Genomic DNA, 24,338 nt, shown 5'->3' with positions numbered 1-24,338 from the left:
ATCAACTCGGAATCTGAAGGAAGGGATTGCTCAGAATTACACAGATAAGTAATTAAGTACAGAAGATTCAGGAAGAGGCTTAGTCAATAACAAGCAGGATTGTGCATGGAGGAGAGCAATCAATATGGACATAAGGCAACAAGTGAGATTACAGGCAAGAGCATGATAATCTGCTAGACAGAAAGCAAGTCAGGAGGAAAAACTAAAGAAATCCACAGAAGAATTGCCATCAGTAGAGAACTGATGGAAGAATGACTGACGGAGCTGTCCAGCACCTGAAAAAGCCCAAATTGATGTGTTTTTTCTCCCTGCCCTCGAAAACAATTAATAAAACTTATGTACCCCAAAATGGTACTAATAAACACTACAGTGCATCTCACAGAAGCCCTCATATGGCCATGTCAATGGAAAAGTAAAAAGGTCATGACTTTTGAAAAAAATAGTTGCATCCGTTGGCCCAAAATAGGCCAGGTCACTAAGGGCTTAAGGAAAAAGTATTGCACCAACACTTTTTGATCTAAGGGGCTAACCATACTGTCCTTAGCTCTGCCCATTTCACAGATAGAGTTCCGAAGTGTGTCCCAGCCTAACTGTAAATCTCCAGACCTGAACTTGAAGCATCATATATGTGTGTGATGTTCTGAGTTTGGGTCCAGGGACCCGTGGCCAGACTGGGACACACTTCAGAACTCCATTGGTATCACACATGGTGATTGGTGACTGTGGGAAGGTGATCTTCCAGGCCATAAGTCTTTCATCACCAATCTATGGCTCAACAGTTGTTGCAAAACTACAACTCCCACCTTCACAGCTTGGGAGGTGCACTCTTGTATCATCTTTTTAGCCACGGGTAAGGATCAGTGTTTAGGGCAAAAATGATAGCTTTATAAACATTTACTTCTAATGTGTGTTCTTCTAGGAAACTGTAGTATATCAAAACCGAGCTAAATTTAGTTAAATATGAAAGTAATGCTCTACCCACATTATCTATATACTGTAGTCAGAAATTCTGAACTCTAGCATCTTGTAATGTTTCCTCATTTGCCTATTTGCTGTTTTTATTATTTTTAAGTTGTGCACTGTAAGATCTCATGTTACTACATAGGAAACATTACCAAGCTGCTGTTAATGGATTTATTATTTTGCATCCTTGATTACTAATTTGAGTACATATGATGTCCTTCTGTGAATATACGATGGATCTGAATGGATCTTTACCACTGTAAGCACTTCTTCAGACCTTATTATGGCCTTAATCTTAGGGTCCCATTAGGGTGACCGTTTAAAACCCCCAATATGCCCCCCCTCGATGGGACCTGAGAAGAGCCTATCTTGTCCATTAACCCATTTAATGGCACGCCCGGAAAATCTCTGGGGCTTGCTGCACTGACCATGCAGTTAAACCCCAGAAGATTTCCGCGGACAGCTCTAGTGCTGAAATGTGCAGAGCACTGAGCTGTCATTTGAAATCTTCCGGGGTTTTTACTGCATACTCAGTGCAGCAAGCCCTGGAGATTTCCCTGCCATAATACTAACTGTCAAAGTAGTACAGTACTTTCAAATACTTGCGAAATTAAATTGCATGGCTGACTCAATTAAAAAACCTGCCCTGTGAGGCATGACATGGTAATAATAAACCTGCCACTGAAGGGGTTAATAAAAACTACTAAAATAGTAGGTCTCTATTTCAGCAGGTTACCGTTCATTTTCGGGATTTTCTGCCAGAAAGAGTAGTGCTGTCCAAGATGTTATTATTTCTGGCACAAAATGCTGGAAACGAATGGAAACCGGTCAATACAGAGACCTTTTGGTCTCAGTTTTAGCAGTTTTCATTAATAGTCAGTATACTGCAGGTTCTGTTCAGGTCCTGTCCAGGGGTGCTGTTTTGGGTTTTTTTGAAATTGAAATCCCAACAGGATCCCCGGACGGAGAGTTTAGCAAGGTCTCAACAGGCTTTAATATGTCCTGCAGTTATTATCCTTACTAATTACCCAATGTAAGTATTTCTTATTGATATGTTAACCAGATTATTAAATATCCACGTTATAAGATGAAATGCAGAGTGTATTAAGGTACATGAGTTATAAAATTAGGGCCATAATCGGATCTATCATTGGTTTGTGGACAGGATCCAGATGTTTTCTATGTGAAATGATTATACTCTATACTACATAGATGCTACATGTGTTGCTTGTATAATCGAATTCAGCATTGTACATAGAAAAGAGGGGGGAGGGGCCATAGACATTGCATTATGAGTTTTGTCAACCAGAACAGAAAGACCTTTCCTTGAACCAATTCCCTACCCCTCGTTTACTAATAATGTAGCTCCACTGGGGAATAGAATCCTGTACAGATTCTTGCCACCCACTCGGGAAAGAGTTTAGAATCAGCAGCCTCAAAATACCCTAAAGAAACCATATTGTCTACCTGTATGGTATGTATATTGTTGTAGCCAAATTACTCAAAGCTGGAGCTTGACTTTACTACTTATGTATTCTAATGGACTATAGTCCATGTATATAAAATGACAGATATGTGGAAGAGCATACCCAAGGTATTATCTAACAGGGGCTTTCTCAAGACCTGTGGTGCCATTATTATTAGACCCAAAGATGCCCCTATAAAACTGCCAGTTACAGGGGTTATGTCAAGATGAAGCCCAGGGTCCCACTCCCAACACCGCCGGCAATCATCTGGTTTTGCCAGTAGAAGCAGTAGCTGCTGCCGGAGAAATGTAGTATTACAAGATGGCTGTTCACATGACTGTCCCTCCAGTAATACCAGAACAGCAGAAGGTCTGCCAAAACGGAAACTGCTATCATCGAGTGCCCTTCTGTTCTGGGTCATAGAGGGGAAGTCCCGATTGGGGAACCCCACTCGAAAACATTTATATACTCTTTACTATGTGCGTGATAACGTATTAAGCCAGTGTATAGCTACAAGAAGGAGTATGCTTCTGCAGTAAAACATAGGATCAGAAGATGCGAGTAATCATTCCATATTCCATATAGTTTTGGTCATAAACAATAGCTTGTTCTTTGTAGTTCATGGTACATTGATACAAGAGCAGATAATACAGGGTGGCCCATGGAAACGTATCCCGCATTATCTGAAACAAAAGTTTAACTGAACAAGCTGATTCTTCTTGTGGAGGGATTCATGCGAGTGACTTAGTTCTTTATCCCGCACAGACTTTAATAGGGCAAATGAACAGCGGTTATGCTCTTAGTACAATACTGGGCATGAAAAAGGCCGATCCCATCCAAGTGCTATTGATCGTGGTATCTCAGGGGCTAACAAGCTTTTCACACATTGGTGAACTGATGGGCAAAACGTCTGCAGTGTAAACATACAAAGCTGAAAGGGATACTCATGGCAGTTAGAGAACAAAGAAAGCAATCAGGATGCTCAGCTGCACAGCAATAGGTATAACCAGTAGAAATAGGAAGATTGTGATCCCGCTGTATAGAGCTCACTGTGTTCACTTCTGGAGACCTCCCTTACAAAAAGACATTGAACATGTCCAAAGACGGGCTACAAAAATGGTTGAAGGTTTCAAGAACAAAACTTACAAAATATGAACGGGACAGCGCCTTGATATATAATAACCAAATCTATACATGCATGTAATAATACAAAGGGGACTGAAGGCTGATTTAGACACAAGGAGGATTGCTCAAAATTCGCTCAAAAGAATCTTTTGAGCAAATCTCGTTCTGCCTAAATGCACTGACATCTCGCAGTTTTTGTGCACGAGACGTTGATCGCTGAATTCTAGCTTGCTAGAATTCAGCGATCAGCTGTTATCAGTGGAGCAGGCTGTTATCAGCTGGCTGCACTGTTAAGACTCTCTCTGCCTGTGTCCTGCTGTGAATTCACAGCGGGGCACAGGCTGTAAGCACAGAGAACACTACAGCTGTTTGCTTATGCAAAGCAGCTGTAGTGTTCACTGAGAGATAGCAGCGGTGTCCCGCTGTGCCTGCATAGCTGTACAGTAGCTAATTAGCTACTATAAACTATGCAAAGATGATCGCTCAAAACTGTCACTCAAACTGTCGTTTGGGTGACTTTTGAGCAATCATCTGTCAGTGTAATTGGGGTATTACCCGGTGCTCCCGGGTTCCTATATAGGAATGCAGCCCGCTTGCACCTCGGAGTCCTCGTTTGCTTATCTGTGATCCAATGGTTTATAGGTCCTGCATTAATTCAAATTATGGTGATAATAAGGAGAGCAGCAGGGGGATAAATGCCCATGTGTTTAATATGGGCGTAAAATGAATATATAGGAAAAAAGATAAAAAAAGATTTACCTTCATGCTCAGAAATTACTTGGACTATTTAGAGCTACTAGATAGTAGCATAAAGTATTTTTAATGTATCATATAACATATCAGACAAATAAGTGGATGCGACGCGTTTCACGCATAAATCGCACCTTTCTCAAGCATAGAAAATAACAGAAATTCTTTTGTGTATTAGATTAATTATAAATGTACAAGTTGTTGTATATGTCTCTATGCTTGAGAATGGTGCGATTTGTGCGCCGAATCGTGTCGCACCCATTTGTCTGTTATTTTATGCTACTATCTAGCAGCTCTAAATAGTCCAAGCAATTTTTGAGCGTGGAGGAAAAGCCTTTTTTATCTTTTTTCCTATATAAGAACAAAACTTATCAAGAAACACTTAAGGAACACAATCTGTATAGCCTGTAAGAAAGATGGGAGAGGGGGAACATGATGGAAACTTGTATATATGTCAAAGGTATAAATGAGGTTCAGGAGGGAAGTGTATTTGTTAGGAAGCTGAACGCTAGAACAAGGGGGCACAATCTGAGATTAGTTGGCAGAAAGCATAAGCAACATCACAATATGTTACTTTATTGACTGAGTTATAGATGCTTGTAACAAATTTCCAGCATACGTGGTTGGAAAATCTACAATACAGGAACTTAAGCATTCCCGGTTAAAGCATGGATCTATCCTCAGAGAGGGAGATAAAAAGATGTAATATAAAGGCCGACTAGATGGTCCATGTGGTCTTCTTCCACCATCAATTTTCTATGTTTCCAGCCAAGTTTAGAAAACTTATTTTCATATTAGAGAATTCTGAATTACATAGAGTGGGGTCAGAAGGGAGATCCTTTGTGATAATATCATTGCTAAGAGACTCTACTAAGAATTAAGGGTTGACCTGATGGGAGGATCCCTTTAAGTAAATAATGCAATAGCGATCACATTATAGTAAATATGACGAGAGATTACAGAACTGATTCTACTACTTTTACATTTTGTTTGTTTGCCTTTTGTAGAGTGCAGTAGATATTTCCCTCATCCCTAATTATGACTTGTTTCAGGCCAGATTAATTCCCTTTACTTTTGGACCACTGGCTACATTTCCAGTTTTTAGCATGCATCCTAAAATACATCAAAGGGTTACATAGTAACCGGTCTAATGAGTAGCTCCAAACACAATTTATCTGCAAGCTATTTTGCACTTGAAAAACAAATATGTATTATGCTGTGTATTACAGAGGAATGTGGCGTCCCCCGAATGCACGAGGGATACAATAACAAATTAAATGTTTGTTTATTTAATCATTTATCTGGAATAACTTGTGTTTCCTGAGAAGTAACGATTCTACGTGCCGAATACAAGCCTGAGATTGAGATCACTTCTGTCCGAATCCCATAATTGCAGGTTTATGCTTGTTGCTGCATACTTTTAGATCAGATAGATTCTCATTTACATATGCAAGATGTTAACTAGAGATGAGCGAACACCAAAATGTTCGGGTGTTCGTTATTCGGAACGAACTTCCCGTGATGCTCGAGGGTTCGTTTCGAACAACGAACCCCATTGAAGTCAATGGGCGACCGAGCATTTTTGTATTTCGCCGATGCTCGCTAAGGTTTTCATGTGTGAAAATCTGGGCAATTCAAGAAAGTGATGGGAATGACACAGAAACGGATAGGGCAGGCGAGGGGCTACATGTTGGGCTGCATCTCAAGTTCACAGGTCCCACTATTAAGCCACAATACCGGCAAGAGTGGGCCCCCCCCCCTCCCAACAACTTTTACTTCTGAAAAGCCCTCATTAGCATGGCATACCTTAGCTAAGCACCACACTACCTCCAACAAAGCACAATCACTGCCTGCATGACACTCCGCTGCCACTTCTCCTGGGTTACATGCTGACCAACCGCCCCCCCTCCCCCCCACAGCGCACACCAAAGTGTCCCTGCGCAGCCTTCAGCTGCCCTCATGCCACACCACCCTCATGTCTATTTAGAAGTGCGTCTGCCATGAGGAGGAACCGCAGGCACACACTGCAGAGGGTTGGCACGGCTAGGCAGCGACCCTCTTTAAAAGTGGCGGGGCGATAGCCCACAATGCTGTACAGAAGCAATGAGAAATAGAATCCTGTGCCACCGCCATCAGGAGCTGCACACGTGGGCATAGCAATGGGGAACCTATGTGCCACACACTATTCATTCTGTCAAGGTGTCTGCATGACCCAGTCAGACCGCGGTTTTTAATTCATAGACACAGGCAGGTACAACTCCCTATTGTGAAGTCCCTGTGGACCGACAGCATGGGTGGCTCCCTGGAACCCACCGGCGGTACATAAAAATATCCCATTGCATTGCCCAACACAGCTGAGGTAGTAATGTCGTGCGTAATACAGGTTCGCTTCGGCCCACACTGCATGCCCCAGTCAGACTGGGGTTCTTTACAAGTGTACAGATGTGTTAAAAACTCCGTGTGCACCTACAGCATGGGTGGCTCCCTGGAACCCACCGGCGGTACACAAAAATATCCCATTGCATTGCCCAACACAGCTGAGGTAGTAATGTCGTGCTCAATGCAGGTGGGCTTCGGCCCACACTGCATGCCCCAGTCAGACTGGGGTTCTTTAGAAGTGGACACATGTAGGTTAAACTCCCTGTGGACCCACTGCCTGGGTGGGTGCCAGGAAGCCACCGGCGGTACATAGAAATATCCCATTGCATTGCCCAACACAGCTGAGGTAGTAATGTCGTGCGTAATACAGGTGGGCTTTGGCCCACACTGCATGCCCCAGTCAGACTGGGGTTCTTTAGAAGTGGACACATGTAGGTTAAACTCCCTGTGGACCCACTGCCTGGGTGGGTGCCAGGAAGCCACCGGCGGTACATAGAAATATCCCATTGCATTGCCCAACACAGCTGAGGTAGTAATGTCGTGCGTAATACAGGTGGGCTTCGGCCCACACTGCATGCCCCAGTCAGACTGGGGTTCTTTACAAGTGTACAGATGTGTTAAAAACTCCGTGTGCACCTACAGCATGGGTGGCTCCCTGGAACCCACCGGCGGTACACAAAAATATCCCATTGCATTGCCCAACACAGCTGAGGTAGTAATGTCGTGCATAATGCAGATGGGCTTCGGCCCACACTGCATGCCCCAGTCAGACTGGGGTTCTTTAGAAGTGGACACATGTAGGTTAAACTCCCTGTGGACCCACTGCCTGGGTGGGTGCCAGGAAGCCACCGGCGGTACATAGAAATATCCCATTGCATTGCCCAACACAGCTGAGGTAGTAATGTCGTGCGTAATACAGGTGGGCTTCGGCCCACACTGCATGCCCCAGTCAGACTGGGGTTCTTTAGAAGTGGACACATGTAGGTTAAACTCCCTGTGGACCCACTGCCTGGGTGGGTGCCAGGAAGCCACCGGCGGTACATAGAAATATCCCATTGCATTGCCCAACACAGCTGAGGTAGTAATGTCGTGCGTAATACAGGTGGGCTTCGGCCCACACTGCATGCCCCAGTCAGACTGGGGTTCTTTACAAGTGTACAGATGTGTTAAAAACTCCGTGTGCACCTACAGCATGGGTGGCTCCCTGGAACCCACCGGCGGTACACAAAAATATCCCATTGCATTGCCCAACACAGCTGAGGTAATGTCAGCTGGAATGCAGGTGGGCTAAAAATTAATTTGATTACACTGTAGGCGAGGGCCCACAAAAATTGCTGTATCAACAGTACTAATGTACATCCCAAAAATTGGCCATGGCCAGCCAAGAGGGCAGGTGAAACCCATTAATCGCTTTGGTTAATGTGGCTTAAGTGGTAACTAGGCCTGGAGGCAGCCCAGTGTAACGAAAAATTGGTTCAAGTTAAAGTTCCAACGCTTTTAAGCGCATTGAAACTTATAAAAATTGTTCAGAAAAATTATTTGAGTGAGCCTTGTGGCCCTAAGAAAAATTGCCCGTTCAGCGTGATTACGTGAGGTTTCAGGAGGAGGAGCAGGAGGAGGAGGAGGAATATTAGACACAGATTGATGAAGCAGAAATGTCCCCGTTTTGGATGGTGAGAGAGAACGTAGCTTCCATCCGCGGGTGCAGCCTACGTATTGCTTACGTATCGCTGCTGTCCGCTGGTGGAGAACAGAAGTCTGGGGAAATCCAGCCTTTGTTCATCTTGATGAGTGTTAGCCTGTCGGCACTGTCGGTTGACAAGCGGCTACGCTTATCTGTGATGATTCCCCCAGCCGCACTAAACACCCTCTCCGACAAGACGCTAGCCGCAGGACAAGCAAGCACCTCCAGGGCATACAGCGCTAGTTCAGGCCACGTGTCCAGCTTCGACACCCAGTAGTTGTAGGGGGCAGAGGCGTCACCAAGGATGGTCGTGCGATCCGCTACGTACTCCCTCACCATCCTTTTACAGTGCTCCCGCCGACTCAGCCGTGACTGGGGAGCGGTGACACAGTCTTGGTGGGGAGCCATAAAGCTGGCCAGGCCCTTAAAGACTGTTGCACTGCCTGGGATGTACATGCTGCTCGATCTACGCACATCCCCTGCTACCTTGCCCTCGGTACTGCGCCTTCTGCCACTAGCACTGTCGGCTGGGAATTTTACCATCAGCTTGTCCGCAAGGGTCCTGTGGTATAGCAACACTCTCGAACCCCTTTCCTCTTCGGGAATCAGAGTGGGCAGGTTCTCCTTATACCGTGGATCGAGCAGTGTGTACACCCAGTAATCCGTCGTGGCCAGAATGCGTGCAACGCGAGGGTCACGAGAAAGGCATCCTAACATGAAGTCAGCCATGTGTGCCAGGGTACCAGTACGCAACACATGGCTGTCCTCACTAGGAAGATCACTTTCAGGATCCTCCTCCTCCTCCTCCTCAGGCCATACACGCTGAAAGGATGACAGGCAATCAGCCGGTGTACCGTCAGCAGCGGCCCAAGCTGTCTCTTCCCCCTCCTCCTCATCCTCCTCATGCTCCTCCTCCTCCTCCTGTACGCGCTGAGAAATAGACAGGAGGGTGCCCTGACTATCCAGCGGCATACTGTCTTCCCCCGCCCCCGTTTCCGAGCGCAAAGCAGCTGCCTTTATGGTTTGCAGGGAATTTCTCAAGATGCATAGCAGAGGAATGGTGACGCTAATGATTGTAGCATCGCCGCTCACCACCTGGGTAGACTCCTCAAAATTACCAAGGACATGGCAGATGTCTGCCAACCAGGCCCACTCTTCTGAAAGGAATTGAGGAGGCTGACTCCCACTGCGCCGCCCATGTTGGAGTTGGTATTCGACTATAGCTCTACGTTGTTCATAGAGCCTGGCCAACATGTGGAGCGTAGAGTTCCACCGTGTGGGCACGTCGCACAGCAGTCGGTGCACTGGCAGCTTAAAGTGATGTTGCAGGGTGCGCAGGGTGGCAGCGTCCGTGTGGGACTTGCGAAAATGTGCGCAGAGCCGGCGCGCCTTTACGAGCAGGTCTGACAAGCGTGGGTAGCTTTTCAGAAACCGCTGAACCACCAAATTAAAGACGTGGGCCAGGCATGGCACGTGCGTGAGGCTGCCGAGCTGCAGAGCCGCCACCAGGTTACGGCCGTTGTCACACACGACCATGCCCGGTTGGAGGCTCAGCGGCGCAAGCCAGCGGTCGGTCTGCTGTGTCAGACCCTGCAGCAGTTCGTGGGCCGTGTGCCTCTTATCGCCTAAGCTGAGTAGTTTCAGCACGGCCTGCTGACGCTTGCCCACCGCTGTGCTGCCACACCGCACGACACCGACTGCTGGCGACATGCTGCTGCTAACACATCTTGATTGCGAGACAGAGGAGGAGGAGGAGGAGGAGGAGGGTGCTTTAGTGGAGGAAGCATACACCTCCGCAGATACCACCACCGAGCTGGGGCCCGCAATTCTGGGGGTGGGTAGGACGTGAGCGGTCCCAGGCTCTGACTCTGTCCCAGCCTCCACTAAATTCACCCAATGTGCCGTCAGGGAGATGTAGTGGCCCTGCCCGCCTGTGCTTGTCCACGTGTCCGTAGTTAAGTGGACTGTGGCAGTAACCGCGTTGGTGAGGGCGCGTACAATGTTGCGGGAGACGTGGTCGTGCAGGGCTGGGACGGCACATCGGGAAAAGTAGTGGCGACTGGGAACTGAGTAGCGCGGGGCCGCCGCCTCCATGATACTTTTGAAGGACTCCGTTTCCACAACCCTATACGGCAGCATCTCAAGGCTGATGAATTTTGCTATGCGGACGGTTAACGTTTGAGCGTGCGGGTGCGTGGCGGCGTACTTGCGCTTGCGCTCCAACAGTTGCGCAAGCGACGGCTGGACGGTGCGCTGAACTACACTGCTGGATGGGGCCGAGGACAGCGGAGGTGAGGGTGTGGGTGCAGGCCAGGAGACGGTAGTGCCTGTGTCCTGAGAGGGGGGTTGCATCTCAGTGGCAGGTTGGGGCACAGGGGGAGAGGCAGGGGTGCAAACCGGAGGCGCTGAACGGCCTTCGTCCCACCTTGCGGGGTGCTTGGCCATCATATGTTTGCGCATGGTGGTGGTGGTGAGGCTGTTGGTGTTGGCTCCCCGGCTGAGCTTTGCGCGACAAAGGTTGCACACCACTGTTCGTCGGTCGTCAGGCGTCTCTGTGAAAAACTGCCAGACCTTAGAGCACCTCGGCCTCTGCAGGGTGGCATGGCGCGAGGGGGCGCTTTGGGAAACACTTGGTGGATTATTCGGTCTGGCCCTGCCTCTACCCCTGGCCACCGCACTGCCTCTTGCAACCTGCCCTGCTGATGCCCTTGACTCCCCCTCTGAAGACCTGTCCTCCTGAGTAAGCGTTGCACACCAGGTGGGGTCAGTCACCTCATCGTCCTGCTGCTCTTCCTCCGAATCCTCTGTGCGCTGCTCCCTCGGACTTACTGCCCTTACTACTACCTCACTGCAAGACAACTGTGTGTGATCGTCATCGTCCTCCTCACCCACAGAAAGTTGTTGAGACAGTTGGCGGAAGTCCCAGCCTCTTCCCCCGGACCCCGGGAACTTTCGAATGGTTGGGCATCAGTGACGATAAACTCCTCTGGTGGGAGAGGAACCGCTGCTGCCCAATCTAAGCAGGGGCCCGAGAACAGTTCCTGGGAGTGTTCCCGCTCCTGAGCAGGTGTTATTGTAGTGGAGTGAGGAGGCTGGGAGGAAGGAGGAGCAGCAGACAGAGGATTCGGATTGGCAGCAGTGGACGGCGCAGAACTGCGGGTAGACGATAGGTTGCTCGAAGCACTTTCTGCCATCCAGGACAGGACCTGCTCACACTGCTCATTTTCTAATAACCGTCTCCCGCGTGGACCCATTAATTGGGCGATGAATGTGGGGACACCAGAAACGTGCCTCTCTCCTAATCGCGCAGCAGTCGGCTGCGACACACCTGGATCAGGAGCTTGGCCTGTGCCCACACCCTGACTTGGCCCTCCGCGTCCTAGGCCGCGTCCACGTCCTCTAGGCCTACCCCTACCCCTCAGCATGCTGTATTACCAGTGATTTGATTTCACAGGCAGCTAATAAATTGGCGCAAGACTGCAGGCCAAATATAATTTTTTCCCTTTTTTGAAAACGAAAGGCCCCACTGCCTCTAGTGAATGAATAATCTAAGTTTAATAACTGTGCTGTGTCCCTGCTAATGTGTCACAGAACGTGAGGGTAGCAGAGTTATTAACTGTGGCAGAGCAGGTATTTTTTTTCCCAATTAAGGAAAGCAAATGGCGAAGCCAGGAGTAAAACGTAGCTGGGTGCGTATGATTTTTACAGGTTGCACACGCAGCCGACACGTGTCCACCGGCGTTAGTACGGACAGAGGCAGGACAAATAGAATTATTTTCCGTTTTTTTGCACCAAAAGGCAGCACTGCGTATATTCTATGAACATGAGAAGTTTAATAACTGTGCTGTTTTCCTGCTAATGTGTCACAGAACGTGAGGGTAGCAGAGTTATTAACTGTGGCAGAGCAGGTATTTTTTTTCCCAATTAAGGAAAGCAAATGGCGAAGCCAGGAGAAAAACGTAGCTGGGTGCGTATGATTTTTACAGGTTGCACACGCAGCCGACACGTGTCCACCGGCGTTAGTACGGACAGAGGCAGGACAAATAGAATTATTTTCCGTTTTTTTGCACCAAAAGGCAGCACTGCGTATATTCTATGAACATGAGAAGTTTAATAACTGTGCTGTTTTCCTGCTAATGTGTCACAGAACGAGAGGGTAGCAGAGTTATTAACTGTGGCAGAGCAGGTATTTTTTTTCCCAATTAAGGAAAGCAAATGGCGAAGCCAGGAGTAAAACGTAGCTGGGTGCATATGATTTTTACAGGTTGCACACGCAGCCGACACGTGTCCACCGGCGTTAGTACGGACAGAGGCAGGTCAAATAGAATTATTTTCACTTGTTTTACAAGCAAAAGGCAGCACTGCGTATATTCAATGAATAATAACTGTGTTGTGGCCCTGCCTACACAATTCTTTCCCTGCAGTATCAATGGAGGGTGGAATGCTCTGCAGAGGCGATTTTGAGAAGCAAAAAAAAATGCAGCACAGCTAACAGCAGCCTGGACAGTACTGCACACGGATAAATATGGCCCTAGAAAGGACCGTTGAGGTTCTTGAAGGCTACACTCACTCCTAACACTCTCCCTGCCTATGCAGCACTTCTGTCCCTAATGCCGGGTGCAACGCTCTGCAGAGCCGATTTTGAGGAAAAAAAAAATGGCTCTGCTAACAGCAGCCAACACACAGCTATCAGTGGCCCTAATAAGGACCTTTGGGGGGTCTTGAAGCCTACACTAACTACCAATTCTTTCCCTACAGCAGCTCCGGTACAAACAGCACTGTCCCTCACTAACTCACACGGCATCTGAGCCGAACCGCGGGAGGGGCCGACTTTTATGTTCGGGTGACACCTGATCTTCCCAGCCACTCACAGCAGGGGGCTGGTATAGGGCTTGAATGTCACAGGGGGAAGTTGTAATGCCTTCCCTGTCTTTCAATTGGCCAAAAAAAGCGCGCTAACGTCTCAGGGAAGGAAGTGAAAGTAACCAGAACACCGCATGGTGTTCGTTACGAATAACGAACATCCCGAACACCCTAATATTCGCACGAATATCAAGCTCGGAAGAACACGTTCGCTCATCTCTAATGTTAACCCCTTAAGGTTGCAGTCGTTTTCTGCCTTTTCCTTTATGGTTTTTCTTCCCCATGAGTTTAATGAATGGCTGAGTGCTGCCTGTGATTGGCTGAGCGCTTAGCCAATCAGATACAGCCCTTTCAATAGGCGGGGATTTTAAATCCCCGGCTGCTGAAAGAGATTCAGAGCAGTGCAGGGAGAAGAGTAATTAAGCCCTACCTTAAAAAACACTGCAAGGATGCCGGCATCCTATTGCTTTCAATGGGGTCGCCAGCAGCGGTGGCCCCATTGAAATCAATGGGAGAGATTTGTGATCCTCTGGCAAAGCTGTCACAACTGTGACAGCTGTGGCAGGGGTTTCTTTACTCCCCACGGAGTTGAAGAAATCCTCTGCTACAGCTGTGGCAGGGATTCTTTACTCCCCTCAGGGAGTCCCCTTGTCGCTGAACACTGTGACTGTGCTGTCACAGTGTTCAGTGACACGGGTACTCCCTGTGGGGAGTATTTACATATATATATATATATATTTTTTTTTTACACAAACCAGGAATGATTTTCAGGGAAGGGATTATATTACAAGCCCTTTCCCAAAAATGACTGCAGGGGTTGCTGGCATCCCATTGCTTTCAATAGGGTCGCCGGCAGCAGCTGTGATAATGTTTCCATCCACTTCGTGGTGTTGCATCTCCTTCCATGTGCAGGTTGAAGGAGAGATAAAACACATCATAAAACTGCCCTGAGCTCAGTGGACTGATTTATGATGTATGTTTCTGCTCTGTTTGTTTGTTGTTTAAGGTTTTGAGTGCAAAACAGTCTCAAATTTCTGTGTGTGAACATTTATTTAGATCAAGAGCAATGTGTTCTCCTCCCCTCTGCATGTGTATGTTGCTGTCGCGGAACCTTCCTTTGCGGAACCACGGCTTACTCAATTTGGAATGTTTACACCCCTCCATATTAATTCTGAATTGATAATGCGCATAAGAAGTTTTCACACTGACACAAGGTTCAGCATGCATAGCTTCCTCAATTCTAACTTTAATGATCGGCGTGTAGCCTATTTTAAGAGTTTAACACATCCGCCCATCTGGGCAGGTCAAAGATTACATAGATACAACGTATTGTTTAATTATTGGATAAGCATCTTGCAATTCTTCCATCCTCCGGTCATCTGTGATTGGCCATCAGGTGGTGGATGAAATGAGTGGGTTGTCTTGGAGCCACGTGTGGTTCCTTCGATATGATTGGATGTTACATCATGAACTATAAATTGCACAAACCTCCCATGTTATTTGCATACGTTTCCAGTAAAATTGCTTGGGTAATTTCTGCGGTGGCTGTTTCAGACTGCGGTTGTCCATGTCTGAGTTAACTGTCCTCCAAAATTGCAAAACAGATGGAAAATGTAACGTGTTTATACTATATATTATCTTGTCAGCGTTTTGAGAACAGAAGTTTCATGTTGGCTTCCCCATGTCAGCAGAGTTATAAAACAGATATTTTCATATGAGCGGAAGTACCTATTGCATAACTGTAAGAACATTATATTTGTAGCAAGACAGAAAGCAAATATGTATACAGAATGTTAAATTGACAACTGTCTACTGCCAAGGCCCACCGATCCATATAGATATATACTGGGCTTCCACCACATTATAATTATGTGCCATCCAAACTAGTTTCATTCAATAGCCTGACGAGGGGGCGAGATATCCCCAAAAGCTTGCTTGCTGAAACATCATGCATTTTTGTTAGCCATTAAAAGGTATCATATCTACAAGACTACTTAGTTTCTCGCTCTGAGAATAATCACACACTGCTCTACTCGGTAACACGGTACCAAAGCATTTTTTTTTTCATTTTAGCTCATTCCCATTCACTTGACCGAGCTGCACCTAGGTCATGTGACCAATGGGTGTGAAGTCACAAGTGCTGTAGACTCTCCAGGTAGCTGGTCAGTGGGGCTGTTGGGAGTCAGGCTTCTACTAATCTGATATCCATGATCTATGGGTCACTAAGTGTTAGTGCTGAACTACTGGGCCACCCTCAACATGGTGATCTCTTAACCATCTATCAGGGAAGGAATATTGCCCACTGGGTTTGATACAGTGAAAGATGAATACCAGAATTAGGCTGCAATTCAGCACAGTTTTATCTTTTTGTGTTTGTTGTGTTGCCTTGGTGTGAATGACTCCAACAAATGACTGCTTTTTTGTTTTTTTGTACTTACCAGTCAGGGTCACATTTCAGTTCAGTTGACTAATGAAATAGTATACATTCCCAGTGACTATTCTATGCCTGTGTTAGTTTAGAAGAATCTGAGTCCTTAGGTATCTGGATAATATCAATGGAGAACATTCACTTACTTCTAATTAAGGTAGCGGTATAACTTTATATAACTTCATAGGAACCTTAGCTATAAATACTCTGCTCATATTCTACTTTTATTTAACCCTTTCATGACCAAGGGTCATTGATGCTCCTGTGTTCGGGTCACGTTCTGCAGTTCTGGTATTCTCACTTTCAAAAAAATCATAACTTTTTTTATTTTGCTAGTGACATATCTAAATGAGGGCTTGTTTTTCGCAGGGCAAGTTGTATTTTTCAGTGGTGTCATTTAACATACCATATAATGAATTGGAAGACTTAAAAATTTCTGAGTGAGGCAAAATGGAAAAAAAACCTAATTGCATAATTTTTTTTAGACGAATGATGTTTTTATAGCATTCATAGTGCAGTAAAAATGACATGTTATCTTTATTCTGTGGGTCATATATTGAATCTACTCACTGAGGTGTGGACTTAACCCCAGGGAGCCCCCAGGTTATTGGCAGTCAGGGTAATCAGGATTGGTGGTAGTTGTGGAAACAGTTAAAAGCATAGTCAAACAAGCAGGGGTCAACTATCAGCAATCTATGGGTTCGTCAGAAGCAGGGTCAGAGTTAGTCCGGAGGTTAGTAGCAGTAGACAATATGAAATAGAAGAGACAAACAAAAACTGCAAGAGTCACAATTGGCTAGGCAAGGTATCAGGCAAGGTCTACTGATCAGGAAGTGGGTTTTAGGCTCCAGGCCATAACATGATCTTCTGATTTTGGCTGTAACATATTATGCTAGGCTGAAAAAAGATAAATATTCATCAAGTTCAGCTTGTTTCCACTCCCCACGTTGATCCAGAGGAAGTTAAAAACACCCAGTGAGGCAGAAGTCAACTTACCCTTATTTTAGGGGACAAAAATTAATTCCCGACTCCATAATAGCATTCAGAATAATCCCTGGATAAACATTTGAGATCAACAACCCTATTGGTTATTTAATATCTATATCCTGTAATATCATAGCGCTCTAGAAAGACATCTAGTCCCTCTTAAAGTCCTCTATTGATTTTGTCATCACCACATCCTTAGCAAGAGAGTTCTGCAGTCTCACTGCTCTTACAGTAAAGAACCCTTTTCTGTGTTGGTGATAAAACGTGCTTTCGTCTAACCGCAGAGGATGCCTTCTTGTTACCGTCACAGTCCTGGGTATAAACAGATCATGGGAGAGATCCTTGTATTGTCCCCTCATGTATTTATACATAGTTATTTGATCGCCCCTTACTGTCTTTTTTCCAGGGTGAATCATCCCAATTTTGGTGCCTCTCTGGGTATTCCAGTCTTCTCATTCCATTTATTAATTTAGTTGCCCTTCTTTGAACCCCCTCCAGCACTGTAACATCTTTCCTGAGCACCGGTGACCTGAACTGTACACAGTATTCCATGTGGGGCCTGACAAGTGCCTTATATAGTGGAAGATCAATGTTCTCATCCCTCGCCCCTATACCTCTTTTAATGCACCCCAAGACCCTATTTGCCTTTTTTGTCTCACCAACCCAGTGACACAGATCTTAAGAGCCATAATGGAGTCTGTTAGAGGCAGAGGTTGTGGAAGAGCTGAACCAGATACTGAAACAAGCTGCAATTGCTCATAATTGTCAATGCATTTTCCATCTTGGCATCGAGAGAACTATTGTAGTTACTGGAGAACTTATTTGCAATTGAGTCCGGGGGCCAGAAAGATTCTAACTACTTGCAGGAATAGTTATGGCACGTAGGTACAATTTGGTTAGCTTTATTTCTGAGTACTTTACAGTGTGTGTTTTTCCTTTGCAGTACGAATAACATCGGATTCACTTCCTTTAATTATATATTAACAATTTTAAAAAAAATCACATAATAGGGGCGCCCACCCACTGGCGTTTGCGATTTTCGTGCGTGAAAAACGCAGCGTTTTTCCCGCGTTTTTTGCCGCGTTTTCGCGGCGTTTTCGCGGCTTTTCCATTAATTTCCATTGACTTTCATGGGTGTATTAGGAGAAAAATAAGGACACATATGCAACTGACAGTTCCTATGTTAAAAAACGCAACGCAACGCAAAAAAAAACGCCAGTGGACAGGAGTACATTCAATTCTAATTGCTCTTGAGAAAAAACGCAAAACGCAAAGAAAAAAAAATCGCCAGTGGGTGGGCGCCCTTAAGCAGGGTATCCATTCAGATATCTAAGGCATGCAGGTCGTTACACACAAATGACAAGTCTTCATACCTGCTTATTACTCCCTTTTAGCTCATGTCTTGACTAGAAATGGGATTGCTAACCTCTGTCCTTGGGCCTTGATATGAAGGGAATTGTCCTAACTACCGTGTAGCAAGTGGTACAAGTAAATCACGGATGTCCTAAATAAAGCACGATACATTTTTGATACTTTTTTTTACGGTACAGCAAGCAACTTGTGAAAAATGTGCCCTTAACGAAGACGATGTGATGGTTTAATTCCAAACATGACATTAACGATAATTCTACTTGACTGTAAAACAATAACTGAGTGATATAATGACTCCCACATTGCAGTAAATTATATACATATATATATTTATTATATGAAGAGCGGACAGTGTTATATGTTTTATATATATTTATTGTGTAGAATGGAGAGGATCCAATTCCTCTCCCTCTAATAAATATCTTACACGGTGGGGCAGAGACAAAGCAAGAGCTTGTAGCTCAATTTAACAAGTACATATCAGGCAGAAGAGAGAAATTAAATATTGATCATCTACTTTCTAGAGAAGATGCTCAGAGGAAGCAAGAAATAACGGGTCGCTGCAAGCTGTTTAGAATTTTATAAAGACCATAGGGGAATTTTAGTAGGAATTTACACCAGACATTGGGAGGAAAAGTCACAACCGCACCACATTAGCGTGACTTCTTTCATGTTTGTTCTGCTCTCGCTGCAACCCAACAAATTTGATATCATTTACACCGGAAACCCGCGTATATTATAGCACAAGTCTACTTCCCCTTGTAGCTGGTGTATATTTGCCTTTTCAGTGCATGGACCTGTCAGAGATACACCAAGCACAATACTCTAGAACTATACCAAAGCTCGCCAGTCTTTAGCAAATTTCCCTCTATGTATGTAGAAACTGTAACAAGACTCATCTATAGTTTTGGTGATTTTTAAATTTATTTTAGGTCTATAGGTGGGAAGCCAAAGATGCCACCCCTAGATTTTGAAAAAACAGGCAGCTTCCACCTCCACTTCAGGTGTAAACCTTACTTACACCACTCTCAGGCTCGGTTTCCATACTGTGGTTCTTGCATGTGTTTCATACCATGCTCATTAATGGTGACTAGAGATGAGCGAGCACCAAAATGCTTGAGTGCTCGTTACTAGAGTCGAACTTTCAGTGATGCTCGAGAGTTCGTTTCGAGTAACGAACCCCATTGAAGTCAATGGGCGACTCGAGCATTTTTGTATATGACTGGTGCTCCGCTAAGGTTTTCATTTGTGAAAATCTTAGCAAATCACCAAAGTCATGTAAAAAACACAGAAATGGATAGGGCAGGGGAGGAGCAACATGCAGAGCTGCATTTCGGGCTCCGAGGTCTCACTATTAAGCCACAATAGTGGCAAGAGTGAGACCCCCCCCCCTTCCCCCGCACTGTCAGCATAAAGATCATTCTCCTCTGCCACAGCTGTAACAGCTGTGGCAGAGAAGAACGATGTTAGCCCATTGAATTCAATGGAGCTGGCAATGTAGCCGGCTCCATTGAAAGCAATGGGCTGCCGGCGAGTGCGGGATAATTTTTCGGGAAGGGCTTAAAAATATAAGCCCTTACCTGAAAATCATCCTAAAATGTGTAAAAATAAAAAAAAAATGTATACTCACCTTTTCGCTGCAGCCGGAGTTCAGCCGCGTCTGGCCGGCAGTTCTTCTGAATTGCACTGAGTAGTATTCAGGAGCCGGGGATTTAAAATCCCCGCCTGCTGAATGAGCTGCCTCTGATTGGTCACAGCCTCACCAATCAGAGGCAGCTCTCACTCACCCATTCATGAATTCATGAATGGGTGAGTGAGAGCTGCCTCTGATTGGTGAGGCTGTGACCAATCAGAGGCAGCTCATTCAGCAGGCGGGGATTTAAAATCCCCAGCTGCTGAATACTACTCAGAGCAGTTCAGGAGAACTGCCGGCCGGCCGCGGCTGAACTCCGTCTGCCGGGACAAGGTGAGTATATTTTTTTTTTTACTTTTTACACATTTCTGGATGAATTTCAGGGAAGGGCTTATATTTTTAAGCCCTTCCCGAAAATTCATCCCGCACTCGCCGGCAGCCCATTGCTTTCAATGGAGCCGGCTGTATTGCCGGCTCCATTGAATTCAATGGTCAGTGCTCGTTTAATCGAGACGAGCACCGCGTGGTGCTCGTCTCGAGTAACGAGCATCTCGAGCACCCTAATACTCGAACGAGCATCAAGCTTGGACGAGTATGCTCGCTCATCTCTAATGGTGACCAATAGCTGCATGATTTTGCAAAAAGCAGTATTACCAGCCATTGCCCACAGTGAGTGGACGGCGTTTAGATTGTATGCAGTAACTGCAGCATGGAAACCCAGCCTCATAGTCCAGCATCGGAAAAGAGACAATGGTGAAATCTACACAAGAGTGATGATGTCACTCAATGTCAGTCAACCAGGGATGAGTGTATACAACATTTTTTGTCAGATTCTGGCTTTAAAAAGTTTGGAAAATTGAGTGCAAGCCCTGTGACTTTTTGACTTCTATGCCAGCTCACACCACTTTTCCTAAAAGAATGAGTGGTTTATCGGGTGGGGTGTGGCTGTCCCACATTTATGTATAATTTATGCCAGAAGCTTCCTTAAATTATACCAGAAATTTACACCGGATCAGATCAGGCATACATTTCTGTGTCAGTAGATGAGGGAGCCGGGATGTGCCTAAACCATAAAGAGGCGTGAGCCATTTCATGTATTAGGCAAACTATAGGCAGGTGAGAATAATATTAAGACTAGATTATGAAGTGGCGGTCTTAATAAGTCTCCAATATGTCTCAAATGGAAATGTGGATCCATTACTAAATGTTATTGGTTGTGTGGGACAGAACAGAAGACGTTTGGCTTTGTGACCCATGGCCCTATCCGATAGCCCTCTTATCCCTGCTTTGACCACAACCTGTCCTTAGCCAAGTTAAGAGATGATTAGAAGGACCAGATGATTAGATTATTTTGAACATAGAGAATAGTTTGTCAGTAGATCATTTCCTTCTCCTTAATCTGGATAACTCAAGTAATCCTCATTCTTAAAAAGTGGTATTCTATTGACGATATTCTCCGAATTGGTCCTCAATTTGTGGTTATAATTTCACTGCTGCAATAAACTCTCCTCTATATCCCGATAAGGTTTTAGGGATACAATTTGTAGTTTAACTGCAAGAATGTCAAAATAGATTGTTCTTTTTACAAGTTCTTTAGAAGCGGTGACCTCATTGCAGCCAGAGCTTAGGAATGACTCATTGTAGTAATAATCTTTATTTGTGTTTTTCACTAGAAACCAGGATTTTCTTTAACTCTCTGACGTTTAAGTACCAGCTATCTAAAGTACCAAGGTTAAACTGGTCCCCGTCCTGCTGTTATATAATGGTAACATGTGGGCCCTGTGCCAGGTGATATGTGACTTTCATCAGATGCTACAAAAGTGTATAGAAGAAGCGCAAATAAAACACTACATTCATGCACAAGTAATAGAAATACACTGCATGTATTGTGGCCATCTAGACAACTGAAGAAATGGTAATAGTTGGAAGTGTAGAGCAGATCATACACAATCTGCCTTAATCCAAAATGTAACCAATATGTATTGCTATCAGTGCGCTGGTTGGATAAAGCTAGTGTATAAAAACATATTTCCCACCATATGGACCATTTGTACCTGTTAAGAATCATTTTTTGTGGAAAATATCATATTATTGCTTTGTGGCACACAGGTATACAAGGAAGTAAAGGCTTCTCTCGTATAATTTATATTGGGAATTACAACAATATTAAAACATGCAAAAAGGGATTTCTTGGCATAGATCTCCATCAGTTGGAACTGATCTCTTTAACTACAGCTGTGGTCAAAAGTTTTAAGACTTTTGGTTTTCACAAAGTTTGCTGCTTCAGCATTTTTAGGTCTTTTTGTTAGATATTTCAATGGTATACTGAAATTAAATTATAATTTTTTCATAAGTTTTAAACTTTTATTGATAAATACAACAATTTGAAACCCATGGATCTAGTATTGATGACCTGCTGTATCCTAAGGGTAGGTCATCAATATCTGAATCTCAGAAAACTCTTTTCAAATGCAAAATACTGTTGATTTGTGGACATTTTGTGGGCTTTGCAAGTCTTTCATGTTGAACGTGGTGTTAACATATCATAAAGCAGCAGTAAATGTGTTGAATGGAATGAAGTTTTTGCAGGAAATGATAAGAATAACTTGGACTCTATCCAGTTACACCCATGCTCATTCTGGGTAGGTGGTCTATTGGGTGTTCCTACTGAATGGCTCAGCTATTACTTTATGGACACTTACACAGGGAAGGTCGTCAGCAGACCTCTTTGAGTTCATCTTTAGCTGACAAGACGAGCCAGTAAGGTAAAAGAAAGCCATAGGGGTCTCAGCAGCGGATTTGACATGTCAAAAGTTTGAAAAAAGTGTAGTTACTCTTTAAATATAATAATTTTGCACCATTTTATTTTACTTTCATGGTTCTACTCTTTGCTTTATAAGCATCCATAAGAGAACGGACTGATGGAAATTGATTATGACTTTCCTCTGGATATGTTGGCTGTGAAATTGCGCTGTAACTAACGGTTCATCTACGGGGTAGAAGAAAAATCATTAAAGAAGACCTTAAACTCAAAGTTCACCATAGGAATAAGCAATGATACCATTCACAGTATTGACAGACTGCATCCACTCTACCATAAAAATCTGCTATCTAGCCATCCAGAACTTTTATATCTCAAGGCTAGGATGGAATTTCAAAATTGATCAACAGCGATAAGCTATATAAAAACAAGCGTTTCCAGTCCGAAACTGTGAAGTTATGTTTATTTATTCACATAATGGAAGCGGATTCAACTGCACCGGAGTGATCAGATAGTCTGAAGATTGGGCCGTCCATCAAGGACGCCAAGAAACTGGACCCACAACTGTCAGATCGGAGGGATGGCAGAGAAAGATGACTGCAGGTAATATACCCTTAACCGTCTGCAGTCTAGGGCCAGAATTTGGAAAGTTGTTCCAAATTTGGGATCATTCCAAATTTTACACTTATCACCTTACCTCAATCATGAGAATGGGAATCCTGTGTCCCCTTGTATGGATGGAGTAGTGAGTGGTTGAGCATACATGTTAATGCTCCATTCATCCCTATGGGATTGCTGGCATTAGTCTGTGGTTGCATGCAGATTTCCAGCTGCATTGGGCTTTCCATACGTGGATTAGCCCCATTAATTGAGGCTAACCAACATGCAGAGTTGATGTGTTTTTTTCACTCTGCAACCCCCTTCTAAAAAAAAACTAAAGTTTTAGAATACATGATAGGTACCCCATAATGGTACCAATAAAAGCTACAGCTCAGCATGCAATGAACAAGCCCTCATACAGCTATGTCAATGGAAAAATAATAAAGTTATGAAACTGGAGATTAAAATCCCCAAAATTGTTGCGGACTCGTCCTGTCCAAAGATACTAAATATCCACTGAATAGTAAAAATCATGACATTCCTCCATTCAAGAGAACCCTGTTATATTCTTGAGGTAGTAGGCAAGGAGAACCTCAAAGCTCTGTATTATGAGCCCCAGGGAAGTGTGACTGTCGGAGTGCATCTAATCTGGACACAAGCAATTACAACACCTTTGTAAGCAGAAAAAAGTTTGCTTCGTTGTCACCAGTAGAGCAGAATGTGATTGTTTTCAGTGAGAGAAACCAAGTAATCTTGTAGATATGATACCTTTTAATGACTAACAAAAATACATGATGTTGAGAAAGTCTTCATCAGGCATTAAGAGGATGGAACTGAAGAAACATACATATATACACACACATACATATAAGGCCTCATGCACATGAGCGTGTACTGGTGCGTACACAGGTGCGCACAAAACCAGCGCCCCCATGTACGTGCACAAACACTCGTAAATGCAGGTCCGTGCAGCATTGCTTTCAATAGGGTCATGGCTGCTGCCGGGGGCCCCATTGAAAGCATTGGTCTGCTGGCAACCCCTGCAGTGAGGATTGGCTGAGCACTGTGACCAATCACTGGCAGCGCTCAGCTGGCATTCAATGAATGGCAGACACAGCCCTTTCAACAGGTGGGGGATTTTAAATCCCCACCTGCTGAAAGAACTTCATTACACTGCCGGGGACAAAGTAGAGAAGACGTGCCGAGCCCTGACAGCGCAGGAAAGGTGAGTATTTTTTTCTCTCATTTTTTTCATTGAATTCAATGAATGGCTGAGCACTGTGACCAATCACAGGCAGCCCTTATAGAGGCGGAGAAGTGAGTATATA

General features: G+C 44.8%; 1 protein-coding gene across 1 annotated transcript in view; it reads left to right on the top strand.

Moving 5' to 3' along the window:
* Positions 1–24,338, top strand: part of HTR2C (5-hydroxytryptamine receptor 2C) — a 486,357-nt gene that overhangs the window by 38,394 nt on the left and 423,625 nt on the right. The gene's annotated exons all lie outside the window — the stretch shown is intronic.

This window comes from Eleutherodactylus coqui, chromosome 10 (assembly GCF_035609145.1).
Source record: "Eleutherodactylus coqui strain aEleCoq1 chromosome 10, aEleCoq1.hap1, whole genome shotgun sequence".
In the NCBI taxonomy this organism is placed as follows: domain Eukaryota; kingdom Metazoa; phylum Chordata; class Amphibia; order Anura; family Eleutherodactylidae; genus Eleutherodactylus; species Eleutherodactylus coqui.
This window is presented reverse-complemented; position numbering and strand designations above follow the sequence as displayed.